The 20,869-nt window shown below is 43.0% G+C and overlaps 1 long non-coding RNA gene across 1 annotated transcript; it reads left to right on the top strand.

Annotated features, from left to right (window-relative positions):
* Positions 1 to 3,835: 3,835 nt before the first annotated feature.
* On the top strand, positions 3,836 to 14,148 carry LOC141994421 (uncharacterized). The gene is made up of 3 exons (XR_012641124.1): positions 3,836 to 4,050; positions 5,023 to 5,226; positions 14,120 to 14,148. It is a non-coding gene; the product is annotated as an uncharacterized LOC141994421 (long non-coding RNA).
* The last annotated feature ends 6,721 nt before the right edge of the window (positions 14,149 to 20,869 follow it).

Here is a 20,869-nt window from a genome sequence, read left to right as displayed (position 1 = left end):
GAACAATTTTTGTTATCTGTTTGCTTTACTTCATTTGCAGTGTTTCTTCTATCAAATGAAACTTTGGAGATTAGCAAATAAAATACATCACAAAATATTTCCATCTGTAATGAATGGAGAGATTAAAAGTTTAGTACAATACACAAACACTCCTAGGTCTTTCTCCCCAAAGCTATCCCATGGAGACTGAAAACACCCTTTCCTAAGATTCCAAGTGCTTCAAAAAGCTGTAATCAGACTTTTTTGTTTCCCGGAAGACTAGTGCTATTGTATTTCATTTTTCTCCTTGACAAATTGTACTTTTTCTTCCTTTCTATTAGTTTGGGTAAGTCTGAGGTGAATTTGGCCCTCATTAATGTCGAAAAATGAATGGCACTGATTAGATCCTGGTACAATACAGGCAGGTGTTTGACAAAATTCCCTCTGCAGCTCTGCTGGGGCAACTCAAGTTTGACCCACAACGCCCCTATTGTTCTGACTCGGGTCTCTGGCAAGTTCCGCTCATAAATGATGCCAAACCTTGCGGTGCTTTTCCTGATGGGTGTAACCATCTATTAGGGATGCTACCAGTATTTCCACTTGCAATACTTCAAGTTAAGTCTGAAGAGATGAAAGGTTTCTTTAACCCACTGCACCACCTTGTCTGGTGTGAGAGCTACTCCGCTGGTGTGAGGTATCCACGCCAAGCAAGAAAATGACAGAAAAATGAAGCCCTGTCATGTTACCTGTCCATGCCAGTTCCATAAACTAGTTCTTTTTATTTTATAAATTTCATCTTTCCAAAGACTGCTTAGTCCCACCATGTACATGACACAAACCTGAAAGAAAATGAGCAGGTCACGTGCATGTTGGGCGAAAAGCATACAAGATAAGCAAAACATGTTTTCTTTTCAACAGCCATCACTAGCACAATGGGGCTTATGAAGCATATGTATGTATCATACACTGATTTAAAGTGTGATTTTTGTCTCCCCTTATAGGCTTGCCTCTGCAACTAAATTGCCCTGCTACCTTCAATTTAGGATGCTTTCCTTGAGCTCCCAAAGTAGAGGCCTGTGTTTCTGGTGAAGTGGTCCCTGGGTTCAAGCTCTGCTGAAGAACCAGGGTGGGATCATTATAAAGTGGCACCACAAATTAGGACTTGAACTCTTGTGGGGATCTAGATGCTTGAGACAAGGTTGTATTGCAGGGGAGAGTGTGTAATGTACTGGCCTAGTCCATGTCTAGGATCTCATGTCTTCCTCTACTGGTTCTAAGTCTCAGCTCTGATCTTGTCTTTTCTTTAGCCGTTGGTATGTTAGGTGCCTGATTTCAGAGATCCAAGTCCTCATGACTCCTGTTGTTAATTAATTTCAGTGGGAGCTGCTGGTACTCAGCACCTCTGAAAATTGGGCTTTAGGCCTTTTTTACCAAGAATTTCCTACCATTGCTACCACTGGTTATTTAGAAGAAGGGTGTTCTTGTGGTCAGGGCATTGGACTGGGACTACAAATCTGGAAATCTGGGGTGAGTTTGCCAGCTTTGTCATAGACTCACTGTGTGACCTGGGTTATATCACTTAGGGGCTGATTCTGACCTGTGCTGAGCAAAGCTCTGATATGAGAGAGGGAGGGGGAGGTTCTTCAAGGAGCTGGTTCTGGATCCCTGATTCTGGGGCTGGAGTTGGCCCCAATGATGATTGGAGCTGCTCCTAGGCAGCATTAAGTTGGGCCACTGCTATAGCATCTTTAATAGATGCTACATTAGGGGAGGATTGCATTCGCCCTGCCCCACTTGACCACTACACTAGGAGGGACATGGGGTGGAGGAGCAGAGCCAAGACATATCAGCAGGGAGTTCTTCTCTAGCTTGGGAACTCTCTGCTGGGTATTTGTAAACTACTTGGAGAATCTGGCCCTTAATCTGTAATCCCTGTCTGTAAAAGTAATACCCCCTGTCTCCCACCCTCTCTCTGTTTCATCTACAGTATTTAGATTGTCAGCTCTTTTGAGCAGTAAATATCATTTGCTATGTGTGTGCACAGTGCATTGAACAATGTGGAAATTGTGAAGCACAATGGGAAATTGATTTCAATGGGATTTAAGAGCATGCTTAAGTACTCTGCTGAAATAGGGCCTAATGTGTCTTTTCTCCTCTGCAGCGCATAACAGAGGGAACATTTGTTTGGATCCCATTGTTTGGATGTGCAGTTTTAGATAAGGCCCATATCTCCTTCAAGCAGTAGAGTATGAAAAGCAGATGTGTATTCAGAGCACTTATGTCCCAGTAGCAGAACAAGGAGACTTTTTTTTTTCCCTCTCAAAATATTTTTATCGGGGTCACAAACAAACACAGGAAAATCAAGGTCTCATACATAGAGTTCCAAGTAAAACAGACAAGAGAAGTTGGATAATTTTAAATACATGCTTGCAAATAAATTTCTTAACCAGTGTTGAGATATCATAGTTGTATAAATACAGTAGATGTAGTTTCTTTGGGAATGTGTATGTATATAACTCCTATTATTATTAATAGAAATTTAAGTACATCAAGATTTTAAACACAAATGTCTAAAAGTTTGGCTTAAGTTTTCCTTTTAAAAACACACAGACAAATATTCAGTTTGGTGTACAATAGTTCAAAGGTTCCAAATTGATTTTTATGGGGAAAATGTAGCACTTCCTGTTAGGATCCATCCCTCCAGTAACTTATCAGTGTAAATCAGAATGATCATCCAAGTTAATGAGTGTCAAAGATGAATGGAAATTTGCTCATTTCACAAAACGTTTTATTTGGTCTACTAATTCATCAATTTCCTGCAGACACAATAAAGTACATCTCGCTTCTGGATTATTTCCAGTTTTTCTCTAAACACTGCCAAATATTAAAAGATAAAATACTAATAAAACAAGAAATATCTTGACACTGACTAGTCTATGAATTGTGTGCTGTTTTGTCTGAGACAGTACTCCCAATTATTTTTGCAGTTTCATAATAGCACCAAGTTAAATTCCTTTTTCTTTTGCTGCAAAACCAAAGACATTGGATGTAAAGGTTGAGCTCCTTTCTACTTATAAAACACAATGGTCTTTATTTCCTTATTGAAACTAACAGGAGTTATAGACAGACATTCCAGGGCACAGAAACAAGAATATACTTCTCACATGTCAGGACAAAATGTAGATGATAAATGTTAAAGCATAACTCAAGGCAAGCTGAGCTGAAAATGTCCCCCCAAAGATGTGCTTTTCTAGGCCCTGATCACCAAGAGATTGATGCATATATTTAGTTTTAAGCATGTGAGCTCATTTGACTTAAATGGGACTAGTAATATGCTTGAAGTTAAGTGTGTGCTTAAGTCCTCACAGGATTAGGGCCTTATTGCCGTTGAATGAAATCCAAACAAACCCATAGTTAAGATAAGTACTGTTTAATCAAAGTACATTGTATGATGCTCATTACTGACTAGTAACTTACTATTTATTATCTCTCATTTGACTTATGGTGGCACCTAGCATCCCATTGTGCTAAGCAATATACATACTGAAAGATGGTTCCTGCCTGTGCTGGAGTATATAAACCCCCCACTGGTACGGAAAGGGACATGGAGCTGCTTTGGATTGGGGTGACCCTGCCCCTCCACATCTGCAGATCATGGCAGGACCGGAGGAGGAGTTAAAAGGAGAGAACTCTGCTCAGTTGGGGGCAGCCCTGAGACGGGAACAGACTTTTGAGTGCCTCCAGCCCTGAAGAGAGGGCTGGCCATCTGCAGAGCCCCTGCCCTGGCAGAAGGAGGGTGCAGATCCCCTGAGCTAGACAGGGGAAGAGACTGTGACTTGCACTGGAGCCTCAGTGAACTCTGAAGTGGACAGTGATACCCCCAGGTCCCTCTGCAGTAAGAGAGACCCATAGTCTGGAGGGAGCTGCCTACACGTTTTTTCTTTGCCTTTCTGTTTAACCTCGTTTGCTGGTGGTGGGCTGTTTTGTTGTTTCAGCTGAAGCCTTGTGTGGGGAAAAAGCTGCCAAGAGGTGGGCCCGGTCGAAAGACACCCTGCAGCACCGGGGGTGGAGGTAATTGGACTCGCGTGTGTGGGCTCCCCACGTAGTTCCTAAAGGGGGCCAAATGCCATGGATAGATTTGTGACACCGTCCCAAACAGCAAACAATATAAATAGACATGACAGACAAAGTAAGTTTATCACCATTGCACAGATGGATTAAGTGAGTTTCCCATGGTCATGCTGGGAGTCCATAGCAATGCCAGGCTCTCCTGAGTCCTACCCTAGTGCTTTCACCACAAGACCATCTTCCCCCTCAGGAGGCTTGGATAGAGTACTAATAGTTTTCTTTTTCCAGAGGTGTGAATCATTACCTACTTAACTACCACCTGTCTTGTGCTTTTCCCCCTTCGTTATGAGATGATTTTGAGAAGTTACATTGTAACTGAATGTGTCAAAAGCCTACAGTATTAATTTGAGACTTCAGTCTGTAGATCCCTTTGGAACGGTTAATTCACTGCCTTTTCAAAAGAATAGCCATTTATGGAAATGTCCTCTCTCCATCTGTAGAGGGTACAATTTCAACTCTTCAACGGCCTTGTCTGATGTCTGGCCCCATGTATTACTTTTAGCTCATTTAATATGAATGAAAAAGCAAAAAACCCAAACTGTGCACATACAATCCCCAATGCTAATGGGCCAGGGCTTGAGAGGTATTTGTGGCCAGTCATGAACCGATGGCACAGCATCCACGTAACTTTGGATAATCACCTATTGTCTCCTTAAATTGCCCTGTGTTTCCAACTGCATGGAGCATTCAGCTTTATTTCATGTCCTTAACTGTTGTGTAGTGTTGTTGTGAATGGTTAAACAGCTGCTGAAGTCCACTCCAGGGGTGGTTCCCTTTCTGCTCTTCATAGATTATAAGGCTGGAAGGAACCACTAAGATAATTTGGTCTGTCCTCCTGCATGACACAGGCCATAGGACTTCCCTGAATTAATTCCTGTTTGAATTTAATGAAGTGATTATTCTCATTGTGTATAGATGTGTTTCCACAGTATGGGGCCAGGAAGAGCAGAGTGGGAAAGCAAAGCCAGAGGCAGGAAGAGAAGGAAGTATCCTCAAGAAAAATGTGGTCGGTATGAGTGGTCATCTCTCTCACATTCTCAAGAAGATAACACTGTAAAAAGGATATGAATTTTCACACTCACTTCTGTGAAGTTGGGAGATGAAGGGCTACAGGACCCTGTAAGTTTCTCCTTAGGTTCCAAAGGTTTGGATAAGCATCCACATCTTTGGATGATTATCTGAACCAAATTCATGTCATTTGAGGTTGCCCCATAACTAATTGGTCCTAGTTATATTTTTCCAGTGTTAAGGCTGATTTAGTGTATGCTTTTACAATTAGTTCTGCAGTAGTGATGCTTGGTTAGGGCATGCCTTCATGCATCTTTCTCCGGGGTGGCTGGCTGCAGGCTTTATAGTATTAACCATGGGGTTTGCATGTTTTTTGTTTTATGGTCCTTTTAGTCCCAGAAGAAGGGAAATAATTATTTTAAGGCTGTCAAGGTTCCTCCCCCACTCTGAACTCTAGGGTACAGATGTGGGGACCTGCATGAAAAACCTCCTAAGCTTATCTTTACCAGCTTAGGTCAAAACTTCCCCAAGGTACAAAATATTCCACCCTTTTGTCCTTGGATTGGCCGCTACCACCACCAAACAAATACTGGTTACTGGGGAAGAGCTGTTTGGACACGTCTTTCCCCCCAAAATACTTCCCAAAACCTTGCACCCCACTTCCTGGACAAGGTTTGGTAAAAAGCCTCACCAATTTGCCTAGGTGACTACAGACCCAGACCCTTGGATCTTAAGAACAATGAACAATCCTCCCAACACTTGCACCCTCCCTTTCCTGGGAAATGTTGGATAAAAAGCCTCACCAATTTGCATAGGTGACCACAGACCCAAACCCCTGGATCTGAGAACAATGAAAAAGCATTCAGTTTTCTTACAAGAAGACTTTTAATAAAAATAGAAGTAATTAGAAATAAGAAATCCCCCCTGTAAAATCAGGATGGTAAATACCTTACAGGGTAATTAGATTCAAAACATAGAGAACCCCTCTAGGCAAAAACCTTAAGTTACAAAAAAGATACACAGACAGAAATAGTTATTCTATTCAGCACAATTCTTTTCTCAGCCATTTAAAGAAATCATAATCTAACACATACCTAGCTAGATTACTTACTAAAAGTTCTAAGGCTTCATTCCTGGTCTATCTCCGGCAAAGACAAAATGTAGACAGACACACAAACCCTTTGTTTCTCTCCCTCCTCCCAGCTTTTGAAAGTATCTTGTCTCCTCATTGGTCATTTTGGTCAGGTGCCAGCGAGGTTACCTTTAGCTTCTTAACCCTTTACAGGTGAGAGGAGATTTCCTCTGGCCAGGAGGGATTTTAAAGGGGTTTACCCTTCCCTTTCTATTTATGACACGCCCCCCAAATCTCAGCTAGGGTGAAACACTGGCTGGGATTTCTTCCTGGAGCTCTAGGAAAACAGAGTTAATAAGACACATGCATCTCTAAATATGCTACCAAGTACATAAAGACTAACAATATTTTCCACATCTCAAGGACGATTTTAACCAGTTGAGTCTGGGAAACTTTCACGTGAGAGTGCATCAGCCACTTTGTTAGAAGCTCCTGAGATGTGTTGGATGTCGAAATCAAAATCTTGGAGAGCTAAACTCCACCGAAGAAGTTTTTTGTTATTTTCTTTGACGGTGTGAAGCCACTTCAGTGCAGCATGGTCGGTTTGCAGGTGGAAACGCCGTCCCCAAACATATGGGCGTAGCTTTTCCAGAGCGTAGACAATGGCGTAACATTCTTTTTCAGTGATTGACCAGTTGCTTTCCCTCTCAGACAGTTTTTTGCTGAGAAACACTACAGGGTGGAATTCTTGATCAGGTCCTTTCTGCATTAAAACTGCTCCCACACCACGCTCGGACGCATCTGTGGTTACTAGGAACGGTTTGTCAAAGTCTGGGGCCCTTAGTACAGGGTCAGACATGAGTGTCGCTTTAAGCTTGTTAAAGGCCTTCTGACACTTTTCGGTCCACTGCACAGCATTTGGCTGTTTCTTTTTGGTTAGGTCTGTCAGTGGGGCGGCGATTTGGCTGTAGTGCGGTACAAATCGTCTGTAATAACCGGCCAAGCCTAAAAAGGATTGAACCTGTTTCTTTGACTTTGGGACAGGCCACTTTTGGATAGCATCCACTTTGGCCTGTAGGGGGCTGATAGTTCCTTGACCCACCTGGTGTCCAAGGTAAGTCACTTTGTTTAGGCCTATTTGACACTTCTTAGCCTTAACAGTTAGTCCTGCCTCCCTTATGCGCTCAAGGACTTTTTGTAGATGTTCCAGGTGGTCTGCCCAGGAATCCGAAAATATGGCCACATCGTCAAGGTAGGCGACTGCATATTCTCCTAATCCCGCTAGGAGACCATCTACAAGTCTTTGGAAGGTGGCGGGTGCATTTCGCAGCCCGAAAGGGAGTACATTAAATTCATACAGCCCGAGATGTGTGGTGAAGGCTGACCTTTCCTTGGCAGATTCATCTAGCGGTACCTGCCAGTACCCCTTGGTTAAGTCCAAGGTAGAGATGAACTGGGCCCGTCCCAGTTTCTCTAATAGTTCATCTGTGCGTGGCATTGGATAGTTGTCTGGGCGAGTTACAGCATTTAGCTTACGGTAGTCCACGCAAAAACGTATTTCCCCATCTGGTTTGGGAACTAGAACCACTGGAGATGCCCATGCACTTTCAGAGGGCGGATTACACCCATCTGTAACATATCCTGGATCTCCCGTTCTATAGCAGTTTTAGCTTGAGGAGACACTCGGTAAGGTTGGACTCTAATTGGGCGAGCATTACCTGTGTCAATGGAGTGGTATGCCCGTTCAGTCAGTCCTGGGGTGGCTGAGAACGTTGGCGCGTAGCTAGTGCACAGCTCCTGGATCTGCTGTCGCTGCATACGCCCAAGGGTCATGGAGAGGTTCACCTCTTCCACACCACCAGCACATTTCCCTTCGTAGTAGACACCTTCAGGCCACTCAGCGTCGTCTCCTCCCTGGGCTGTAAACTGACAAACCTTTAATTCTCTGGAATAAAAGGGCTTTAGAGAATTAATATGGTACACCTTAGGCTTTCGGTTGAAGGTGGGGAATGCTATGAGATAATTAACAGCTCCCAGGCGCTCCTGGACCGTGAATGGCCCTTCCCACGATGCTTCCATTTTATGGGCCTGGAGCGCCTTTAAGACCATGACCTGGTCCCCTACTTTGAAGGAACGCTCTCTGGCATGTTTATCATACCAGGCTTTTTGCTCTTTTTGAGCATCCTGTAAGTTTTCTTTAGCAAGGGCTAAAGAGGTTCGGAGGGTGTTTTGTAGGTTGGTTACAAAGTCCAGAATGTTAGTTCCTGGAGAAGGTGTAAATCCCTCCCATTGCTGCTTCACCAACTGCAATGGCCCCTTAACCTCACGGCCATATACAAGTTCAAATGGGGAAAACCCTAAACTGGGGTGTGGTACAGCTCTGTAGGCAAAGAGCAACTGCTGCAACACTAGGTCCCAATCATTGGAGTGCTCATTTACGAATTTACGTATCATGGCCCCCAAAGTTCCATTAAACTTCTCCACCATGCCATTTGTTTGATGGTGGTAAGGAGTGGCAACCAAGTGATTTACCCCATGAGCTTCCCAAAGGTTTTTCATAGTTCCTGCCAGGAAATTAGTCCCTGCATCTGTGAGGATGTCGGAGGGCCAACCTACCCTGGCAAAAATGTCTGCTAGTGCCTGGCACACACTGTTAGCCCTGGTGTTGCTTAGAGCTACTGCTTCCGGCCATCGGGTGGCAAAATCCATGAAAGTCAGTATGTACCGCTTTCCTCTGGGTGTCTTTTTCGGAAAAGGACCCAGAATATCCACAGCTACTCGCTGAAATGGAACTTCAATGATGGGGAGTGGCTGGAGAGGGGCTTTGACCTGGTCTTGGGGCTTTCCCACTCTTTGGCACACCTCACAAGACTGGACATAGGTAGAAACATCCTTGCCCATTCCCTCCCAGTGGAATGACCCCCCCAAACGGTCTTTGGTCCGGTTCACCCCAGCATGACCACTAGGGTGGTCATGGGCTAAGCTCAAGAGCTTGGCCCGGTATTTAGTTGGAACTACCAACTGTCTCTGAGGATGCCAGTCTTCCTGGTGTCCACCAGAAAGAGTTTCCTTGTATAAAAGTCCTCTTTCTACAACAAACCTGGATCGATTAGAAGAGCTGAGAGGCGGTGGGTTGCTCCGTGCCGCCGTCCAAGCTCTCTGGAGGCTTTCATCTGCTTCCTGTTCGGTCTGGAACTGTTCCCTCGATGCTGGAGACATCAGTTCCTCATTGGATTGTGGACCTAGGCTTGGTCCCTCTGGAAGCGATATAGGGGATGGAGCTGTTTCTGTTGACTGTGAACCGCTCTCCGCTGGTGCACTATGTTGGGATTCAGGCTCCGGCTGAGCCTCTTGTGTCGGGTTATCGGCTGCTGCCAGTTCAGGTTCGGTGGGGCCCTCTGGTGTTGAGGTTGCAAGTACTGGATTCAGTGCTGACAATGGGTCTGGTGTTGGTTGTTCGGCTGGTTCCGGTTCTGGGACTGGTTCCATCTGGGTCTCTGGGACTGGATCCACTACTGCTGTTGCAGACATTGGCCTGGGGTCCGGGTCCATCACCTCTGACCGGGTCCTGATAGAAGTTTCCGGAACAGAGCTAGGCCTCACGGCTTGTTTAGCCTGGCTGCGGGTGACCGTTCCCACCCTCTTGGCCTGCTTCACATGATTGGCCAAGTCTTCCCCCAACAGCATGGGGATGGGATAATCATCATAGACTGCAAAAGTCCACATTCCTGACCAGCCCTTGTACTGGACAGGCAACTTGGCTGTAGGCAAATCGAAAGAGTTGGACTTGAAGGGTTGAATCGTCACTTGGATCTCTGGGTTGATTAACTTGGGGTCCACTAAGGAAGCATGGATAGCTGACACTTGTGCTCCGGTGTCCCTCCACGCGGTGACCTTCTTCCCGCCCACACTCACAGTTTCCCTCCGCTCCAAGGGTATCTGGGAGGTATCTGGGCCTGTGGACCTCTGGTGCGATTCCGGTGCAATGAACTGTAATCTGTTGGGGTTCTTGGGGCAGTTGGCCTTTACATGCCCCAGCTCGTTACATTTAAAACATCGTCCAGCTGACGGGTCACTGGGGCGAGGAGGGTTGCTGGAGAACGGGGTGGTGGGACGATAAGGGGTCTGGAGGGTTCTTTGGGAGGTAGGTGGGGCTTTGGGCGGCCCCCGGTAATAGGGTGTGGCCTGGGGTTGTCCCTTCTGGTCTCCGCTCCAACTGCGACCAGTTTTTTTCTTCTCTGCCACCTCCACCCATCTGGCTCCAATCTCTCCTGCCTCGATTACAGTTTTGGGCTTCCCATCTAGGATGTACCTTTCTATTTCTTCAGGAACACCCTCTAAGAATTGTTCCATTTGCATTAGGAAGGGCAAATTTACTGGAGATTCAACACTTGCTCCGGATATCCAGGCATCCCAATGTTTCACAATGTGGTAGGCATGTCGGGTAAATGACACGTCTGGTTTCCACCTTAGGGCTCTGAACCTCCGACGAGACTGCTCGGGTGTTATCCCCATTCTGACTCTCGCCTTGGATTTAAACAGTTCATACTTGTTCATGTGTTCTTTAGGCATTTCAGCTGCCACCTCAGCTAAGGGTCCACTGAGCTGCGGCCTCAGCTCTACCATGTATTGGTCAGTAGAGATGTTGTACCCAAGGCAGGCCCTTTCGAAGTTTCCTAAGAAGGCCTCAGTATCATCACCTGCCTTGTAGGTGGGGAACTTTCTGGGATGGGGAGTGGTACCTGGAGAAGGATTGCTAGGGTTTGTTGGTATATTCTGCTGAGCCTTTACCTTCTCCATCTCCAGTGCATGCTTCCTCTCTTTTTCCTTCTCCTCCTCCACATGCTTCCTCTCTTTTTCCTTCTCCTCCTCCACATGCTTCCTCTCTTTTTCCTTCTCCTCCTCCACATGCTTCCTTGCCTCCATTTCCCTCCTGTGGGCAGCCTCCTGTACCTCCTTTTCCAGCCGCATGAGTTCTATCTGTCTTTCATGTTCCTTTTGTTTTTCCTCAGCCTGAAATCTGGCTAATTCCATCTTTTGTTGTGCTGTGGATTCTGTCATCCTAACCTCTCTGTTTTTAACTAACTTTACACCCGAGGTTTAGAAATAAACAAACAAAACTTGGCTGTAAAATTTTGCTGTGCTGGAATAGAATACCTATTCTCTGATAGTGATTGTCAGCCTACAGAAAAAGACAATTCCTTTGTCTCTGCTCTGGGCCCAAATCAAAGCAAAAACTTCCAACTACTTTGAAACCTGTTTACCCAGCCCAAAGAAAAAACAAGTTTCCTTTTTAAACTTGTGCTCCTTGTAAAAAATCAAAATCCAAAAAAAAAACCCTGCCACTTTTGTCTCCAGGCAAATGGGTAGAACACCCCTCCTTCTATTTACTTTTAGGGAAACAAAAACTCTGGGTTGGAAGACTGTGAATTTCCCTGCAGGAGTTAAATACCCTGCCTCCAGGCAAAGAAAACCTGCAATTCACAAAGATAATCCCCTTTTGTCTCTGCTTGGCCACAAAGCAGAGAAAAACAAGCTGCTTTCAGTTTCAGCTGCTTCTGGACTTCCTTTTTTTTTTTTAAATCTGTATTTCTAGTTCAAAAAAATCTCAACTGGATCTCAAAATGATTTCAGGTTAATCCCACCACTCTGCCACCATGTCAAGGTTCCTCCCCCACTCTGAACTCTAGGGTACAGATGTGGGGACCTGCATGAAAAACCTCCTAAGCTTATCTTTACCAGCTTAGGTCAAAACTTCCCCAAGGTACAAAATATTCCACCCTTTTGTCCTTGGATTGGCCGCTACCACCACCAAACAAATACTGGTTACTGGGGAAGAGCTGTTTGGACACGTCTTTCCCCCCAAAATACTTCCCAAAACCTTGCACCCCACTTCCTGGACAAGGTTTGGTAAAAAGCCTCACCAATTTGCCTAGGTGACTACAGACCCAGACCCTTGGATCTTAAGAACAATGAACAATCCTCCCAACACTTGCACCCTCCCTTTCCTGGGAAATGTTGGATAAAAAGCCTCACCAATTTGCATAGGTGACCACAGACCCAAACCCCTGGATCTGAGAACAATGAAAAAGCATTCAGTTTTCTTACAAGAAGACTTTTAATAAAAATAGAAGTAATTAGAAATAAGAAATCCCCCCTGTAAAATCAGGATGGTAAATACCTTACAGGGTAATTAGATTCAAAACATAGAGAACCCCTCTAGGCAAAAACCTTAAGTTACAAAAAAGATACACAGACAGAAATAGTTATTCTATTCAGCACAATTCTTTTCTCAGCCATTTAAAGAAATCATAATCTAACACATACCTAGCTAGATTACTTACTAAAAGTTCTAAGGCTTCATTCCTGGTCTATCTCCGGCAAAGACAAAATGTAGACAGACACACAAACCCTTTGTTTCTCTCCCTCCTCCCAGCTTTTGAAAGTATCTTGTCTCCTCATTGGTCATTTTGGTCAGGTGCCAGCGAGGTTACCTTTAGCTTCTTAACCCTTTACAGGTGAGAGGAGATTTCCTCTGGCCAGGAGGGATTTTAAAGGGGTTTACCCTTCCCTTTCTATTTATGACAAAGGCAGAAAGGAGTGAATCATAATTAAGCAAGTGAAACTTGGAATGTGCAAAATACTCTGTGTTCCTATAGGCTATGAGTTCAGAAGCAAACCCCAAAACAGGGAAAGATTTTTGCTTTTGCTTGTAAGACTAAAACAAGGTGACTTGAGTCTTACCAAAAATCACCTTGTCTAGTTCCATCCCCGGTTTCTACCTAGCTGAGCAGCTATTGTATTCAGCTACATGTCTTTTCAGGGATGGAGAGTGGGCCTTTGGGCTCCCATTTCTTTATTTCTATATATATTAAAGAGGAATACTTTGCTGAAACTTGTTTTATTCTCCAAAACGTCCGTGATGCCCCATTGTGGGTATTGCCAGCTCATCTGCTGAAGCTGTTCTGTGTGATACTGTATGATTAAACTTCCACTGCTGCTTTTCAGTGCTTGCAAGTCTGTGTGCAGGTAGCAGCCTGCATGGGTCACATTCAGTAATGTCTTGCTACACATTAAAAGCAGTGGGAAGGAACTCCGGCGGTGATGACAATGCCAGGAGGTCTGTCCAACTTTTCCCCTGCAGCTGCTGTCCCCATGCTGTGTATTCATGCATATACAGGCTGCCTTCCTCTTTCAGTGCATGATCCAAAGACCATTGAAATCAGTGAGTGACCTTAGAGGGTTTTGGATTATGTCTATGTGCTGTTTTTAATCCAGGGACAAAAGGAGTTGGCACATTCTTTTGTGTCCATCAACTCTCATTGTATCTCTGCAGTATTTTACCAACATATAGAATTAGCCACCAACCTTGGGGCATCCATACAGACAGCGAGTCCTTCTGTGGGATGTCCCCTTCCCTCTCCCAAAGGTAGCACAATACTAGCTTCATGGCAATCACTCGGATGCCTTTGGCCCTCAGCTCCGTACTCTCCCCAGCTGTCTCCCAGTGGGTAGAAGCCACACATTAGCAGTTTATGCTGTAAACTGAGGGATGTTGCAGTGGAGACTACATGAGTTGTCCTGGGAATCATGCTGGCCTGAACCACTGATGCCTAGGGAATCCCCTCAGGCATACCCCCTGTCTGTGCTTCCATTTTCACATTGGGTCTGTAACCATGCTATTATTATTACAATGTATTTGTATTTCCATAGTGCTCAGAGGCTCCAGACATAGACCAGCACCCCATGGTGCTAGGCACTGTACAAACACAAAACAAAAAGATGATCCCTGTCCCAACAAGTTTATAATCTAAGTATAAAAAAAGAGACAACAGATGGACACAGGGAAAGAAACAATGAGACAATATTGGCCAGCATGATAGGCAGTGGTCTAAACACACCAGAGGCCTAACCCTTGTCAATTTTTTGTAGGTTTCCCAGAAAAGGAGGGTTTTGAAGGAAGATAATGACTGAATGGAAGGAGGGTCATTTGCTGGCTCTGGAAGAGGTGGAGTTTATTGAATAATGGCTCTATTCCCCCATGACGCTTGGCACAAGTGGACTGGTATATGCCTGTATCTGCTCTCCTCCACACCTCACAGCTGACAGCAGAGGACCTCTTGTCAATAAGCCTTTTGTCTGAGGTTATATTTTACCCATTGCTTTTGTTTAGTTATCGTATTGTTCTGAGTCCTACACTGTATAAAATGCTGTGATTTCATGTTTTCTTTCTTTTTAAAATTAAATTAATTTTTAATATCTATTTTGTGAGCATCAATTCTTCCCCAGTGATCTAACAGCTCTGGGAGATGTCTTTTGAGTTCTTCTCTTCCCCTTAGTAATGGTCATATTGCAGTTGTAACAGTCATAATGCGGTTGTTTGACCAAGCTCTTAACTTAAAGAGATTGTGTGGTTCCATTTCCTGTTTGCTTTCACCTTGATTTTTCTCTAAACTCTCTTGGTAGATGTATATCATTTGAAATGCATTCATGAGCAAACATATAAATAAATAATATGGAAGGAAAACTCCATGCCCCGGTTCACAGAGAATGTAGACAGTACTTTGTGCTGTATGGCAGAGCTGGAAGGATATTGCAGAATAAATCAAAAGTTTGTGAACATTTGTACAAATAAAACCAAGAAATTGGCTCCCACAGCGTTTTCATGGATATTTTTATTTATTAATTTCATTTTATAAATATTAGTATTCTCAAAAGAAATGCTCCTGTAGCCATTTGAAAAGCTTTTCTCTCTCTCTTTTTTAGCCACACAATAGGTTCATCACTGTAATGTTTGCAAATGAGTGAGGAAAGGGCTCATGAATACCAGCAAAGCAAATCAGTGAGCTTATTTACAAGAATGTTTTCCTGTGTTCACTCAGCTTCATCATATGTGGTTTAATCCTTGGAAATTCAGTAAGGTTCTTTTTCATTACGATTCTAATAAAAGATATTTCATTAATTTGAATCATCTAAAACTTCTTCTTGTCTATATGTATTTTATGGCAGTATATGAGTAGAATATAGATATTTTGTTAATGTCACATTTCTATCAGGAATAGAAGTGTAGATTAGGTACTGTAATGCTAGAGTGAGGGTGATATAAGTATCTGAATGGATGGAAGTTTAGATAACCACATGTGCTAACTGTTTCTAGTAATATTTGGGAGACAAGGTGGGTGAGGAAATATCTTTTATTGGACCAACTTCTGCTGGTGAAAGAGACAAGAACTCTTCTTCAGGTCTTGGAAAGGTACTCAGAGTGTCGCAACTAAATACAAGGTGGAACAGATTGTTAAGCATAAGGGGCTAACCCATGTTGCAAGTGACAATTCAAGGTGAAGTGACCCATTAACACCTCTCTAGGACAAAGTGTTCATTCATGGACCTTGAAAGGTGTGTTGTAGAGTGTATTGGTCATCACAGCAGTGGAAATGTCTGATAAATTAATATTTAGTATTGACATAACTCACTGACATAACTCTCCAATTTCGCTCACTTTGGTCCCAGGGTTTCCACTCAGTTTTGGAAATCACTCATTTTTATTGCTTCAAATTACTTACATCAGAAATAGAGTACTGAAACTGAGGTTCTAAAGAGAACTGTATCTAAAGGAAGTTTGGTGTGTGAATGATTTGTACATCATTTTGGGACTTTGTCATGCAGTGTGTCCCATTCTTGGGCCTTGACAGGTGAAGAGGCATCATTGTTAACTTCAGCAGAATTAGGATTAGTGAAGAAATGGATCAGTTCAATAATACCACAGTTTGACTTTTGGAAAGAAGAAAAAGAGAGATCTATGTATGACACCAAAGCCTATGCCTTTAATAGATTCACCCGGCTCTGACTGGTAAACCTATTTCAAAAAATTTCAACTTAAGCTTGGTTATACGTGAAATTCTTACATTTTTTCCACCAAATAGCTTTGAATATTTTTTTCTGGGGAAAAATGAAAGTTTGTAGGCTGCTCAATGCCTTACTAGGGTGTTGTATTAGAAAGTGAAACACTATTGTGGAATAGTGCAAAGCGTCCAATAGACAACAAAAGCAAACCATTAGTAATTTCCAATTCTGGCATTGATTTCTGTGCAATCTGGTTGTGACTAGTATCATGGAAGGCAAGGATACACAACACAAATATTCAGTACACTCCTGTTATGCCTCTAGTTAGCATTAGTATCAAGAGCAGCCCATAACTATTATAGCATCAATTTATGAAACACAGTGGGCCAAATTCTGCTGTCACGTTCACTGGATTTGGAGTAACATCATTGATTACCTGATATATATTGCTAAAAATAGCTGTGTAGACATTCAGGTTCAGACTCTGAAGCCTGGGGATGCGGAGTGGGTTTCAGAGCCTGAATTCCAGCCAAACCTGAACATGTACACAGCTGTTTTTAGTGCTGTAGTGCAAGCCTGAATCTGTAGAAGTGGGCTCTGAGATTCACTGCTGCAGGTTTTAAAACACAGTGCACCCACATCCTGTAAGTCGTTTGACAGTAAGAGGATCACAATCAGACCCATGGTGTTCCTTATGTTTTTGATGATCAGGGCCCTTTGCGAATTCCTTTTTTGAAAACTCCTCCCTCCCCATTTCCAACTCTTGTTAAATCCACAGTGCAAATGAAGGAGGACAAAAAGAGTCATTTGATATTCTTATAATATAAATACGTTATCAACTCCAAAGTAGGATGCCTGAATAAAGGCCAAAAAATACCCCTTTATTCGCCGGGATGATTAGTCATTTTACCAGCACCACAAATGCTTTTGAAATGGCAAAAGCAATTAGTAGCAGAGGCACTTCTGGCAACAGCTGCAAAATCACTTGGCATCAGTGTTTGACACAGGCATGATGGGTCTGTGACCGTGCCCCCCATAAGGCTTTATGAAAATAGGCTTATGAATATATATGACATAACTGGAATATGTTCTATGCTACAGATGCTGTGTAACATATCTATATAAAGGTTACGATCTACTGAATCTATTAATCCTATTTGTATGCATGTATCATTTTTGTATTCGAAGTTATGAATATTGGCTGTGTAATGGCTTGATTTCTAAATAACCTTAGTAGAGCATTTGGTCAGTTCCTGGAGAAAGGAATTCGCAAAGTTAAGTGCCCGATCAAGAAGCACTTAAGGAACAATGCATCTTGAAATGCTCCAATCCACATAAGAAGTCTTCCTGGAGACATTCAAGATACCATGTGGGCAATGGCTTCTGCCTGTAAAAACTGAGAGTCATGCATGGACATGTGACTTGCCCAGGTGACTCCAGAACTCCATCTTGGAGCTGGACTTTGCATAGGAGAGAGGAGGGGGTCTCCACCCACAAGAGAAAGTCTATTTAAACCCGTGGGAGACCCTCTATTTTGTCTTCAGTTGGCTAAGGAGATAGCCTCTCCACCCCTAAGGATAACTGAAAGAAACTGGATCTAAAGACAGTAACTACAGGGGGTGTGAGTGATGGATGGACCCGGATTAAAAGGAGATTAGTCTGTAAAAGGAAGCTTACTGGAACTGGTGAGGTTTTGTCTGTATTCAGTTTTATTAGACATAGACTTGCGGGTTTTATTTTATTTTGCTGGGTAATTCACTTTGTTCTGTCTGTTACTACTTGGAACCACTTAAATCCTACTTTCTGTATTTAATAAAATCACTTTTTACTTATTAATGAACTCAGAGTATGTATTAATACTGGGGGGGGGGCAAACAGCTGTGCATATCTCTCTATCAGTGTTATAGAGGGCGAACAATTTATGCGTTTACCCTGTATAAGCTTTATACAGGGTAAAACAGATTTATTCAGGGTTTGGGCCCCATTGGGAGTTGGATATCTGATTGTCAAGGACAGGAACACTTCTGTGAGCTGCTTTCAGTTAAGCCTACAGCTGTTAGGGGACGTGGTTCAGACCTGGGTCAGCAGGCTAGCGGGTCTGGCTCAAACCAGGCAGGGCACTGAAGTCCTAAGCTGAAAAGGCAGGAAAGCAGGAGAAGTAGTAGTCTTGGCACATCAGGTGGCAGCTCACAGGGGGTATCTGTGATGCAGCTCGTCACAGGGTCTTTTGCCTTTTGCATGATTATTCACTAACAGGTGATATTGCTGACAGTACAATACAAGCAGCGGGAACTAGGATAGGGAATCAGGGATTCCCTAGCACAGGGCCACTGTTCATGGGTATGCTGCAGCTGGTATTAGTTCTCTTTATGATAAAATACATTTTAGGTAGACTTCACGTCAATTTCTCGTGACAAAACAGTACTGTTCTGTGATTTCAGTGGGAAATGCGTTAGGCTCATACGTCCCTATTCTGCAACCTTTCCTTATGTTGTGTAGCTCTTATGTGAGTGTTATGTTCATTGCACACAACAAGAGAAGTTAGATAAAAACATAAAATACTCGTGCTGGAAGATTGCAACATAATACTACTATTATTATTATTACCACCAGGGATATTTTTAGTAAAAGTCAGGGACAGGTCATGGGCTTCTGTGAATTTTTCATTATTGCCTGTGACCCATCTGTGACTCTTACTAAAAATATCCATGATAAAATCTTAGACTTACTCATAACATGCTGGCCAGGAATTTTCGATCAATGTTTTTTCTCCCAAAAATGTAGTTTCCACAAAATCAAAATTTTCTATGACAATTTTTGATTATACTGAAGTTTTAAAAACATTTTCTGGTGGGAAAATAGAAACAATTTTTTTCCCGATTCTGGTAAACCCCAGTCAAAACATTTCAGTTTGTTGATCTGAATGGAAAATGTTTGGTTTGGGTCAGTTAGGCTTCAATCTATGTCTGTCTGGAGGGCCTCATGATTCATGGTAGTTATAGTTTGCACACCTCATGCATTCATTCTCCTCTCTGGGCTGAGCTCCCTACCTGGATTACATGATGCACCAAAGTCCTCCCCAGTAATTGAATCACTGCAGTGCATTGTGGAAGAGGTAGTCTGGCCAGGGAGTCTGACCATAGACAAGAATGGGACGCACCCTAAATACAACCCCCTGAGGATTGTGGTAGCACAAGGGGGCACAGATTATTGTCACACCAAGCCAAACAAAACACTTCGACATTTACAAATCTAAACTTCTTTGAATCTTTCCCATCCATAAAAATTGTTGACACAGTATTTTGAATTTGGAAGGAAACCAAATTTCAAAATAGTGGAATTTTCCCTGGGACAGAAATTCCAATTTTCATCCCCCTCTGTTCACAACCTGCCTCATTTTCTGTACTGTTTGTTCAAAAGCTATGCTAATTTATAAACTTTGTTATTGCCTGGTGGAAAAGCTAGATATTCTTGAGCTGGAAATATTGCATGATATATTGGTCTGTTGGTTTTTCTCATCTTATATCTGGTTTGTATGGCAGATGAGGATTATCATTTTTGGTGTGTAGAAGACAGATGGACCTCTGAATGAACACTATGCAGATACACATTCCTGCCCTCACCAGAGACAAACGCCTATCTTGATTATCCAGCATGTTTTCAATGCACTTCTCAGTTGTTAAAATCTTTTAAAACATTACTTCCCTACAGGGGTTCTTTTAGTAGCTGGGGTGCGGTAGGTTAAATACTGAGGGCTAGGCTATGTTTCTGAAGCCACAGCCCATGCTGGAGATTGTGAACGGCAACAAAATCCCTCAGGAGGAATTCTGGCTGACACAGTGAGAATGCCTCCAAGAGCGAACAGAATAGCAGCAGCTCCATCACCTTTTCAAGGAATGAAATGTGTGCTCCTATCTGCACCCAGCCAGCTCCATGGGTCCTTTCCCCCTGCACATAGCTAGCACCCACCTGTGAAGCTCAGAAGGAAGTTGAAGATATCTAGCTCAGCATCTCACAGAACTGGGCTCTTGTTTACTAAGGTTGACAGATGAAATTCAATGTGGATAAGTGCAAAGTGATACATATTGGAAAACATAATCCCAACTATACATACAATTATGGGGCCTAAATTAGCTGTTCCACTCAAGAAAGAGCTTGGATTCATTTTGGATATTTCCCTGAAAAACATCAGCTCAATGTGCAGTGGTAGTTAAATAGCTAACAGTATTAGGAGCCATTAAGAAAGGGATAGATAATAAGACAGAAAATATCATAATGCCACTATATAAATCCAAGGTACTCCCACACCTTGAATACTGCATGCAGTTCTGGGTGCCTTATCTCAAATATATATATATTAGTATTGGAAAAGATGCAGAGAAAGGCAACAAAAATGATTAGGAGTATGGAATAACCTCCATAGGAGGAGAAATTTAAAAAATGGGGGCTGTTCATCTTGGAAAAGAGATGATTTAAGGTGTTGGATCATATTAAAGAAGTTCTGTATGAAAATCACAAATGAGTTGGTTCCCCATAGTTTAAATTCCAGGGTATTACTAATGAAGAGGTCTCTTGGTTTTTGGTACTGTTTCTCTCCCTCTATGTGTGTAACTTGCAAGCTGCTAATTGTATTAGTACACTCTAAGACAGAGTCTGTTCTCAAAGCAATTCTTTGTAACAACAACTACTCACACAGAGAGAGACTCACAGCAATACTCTGTAACAACAGAAACAGCACCCAGAGACTCCCCGCCCGTTTGTTGTATTCATCTCGATTTGTTAACAATTGTGATTAAAATAGAGATAGAGGATGTATGTGGATGGATGCTTGGTGTGGAT

The sequence above is a fragment of the Natator depressus genome, chromosome 10 (assembly GCF_965152275.1).
Source record: "Natator depressus isolate rNatDep1 chromosome 10, rNatDep2.hap1, whole genome shotgun sequence".
NCBI lineage: Eukaryota > Metazoa > Chordata > Testudines > Cheloniidae > Natator > Natator depressus.
The sequence above is the reverse complement of the archived record's forward strand: the minus strand, read 5'-3'. Positions and strand labels throughout refer to the sequence as shown.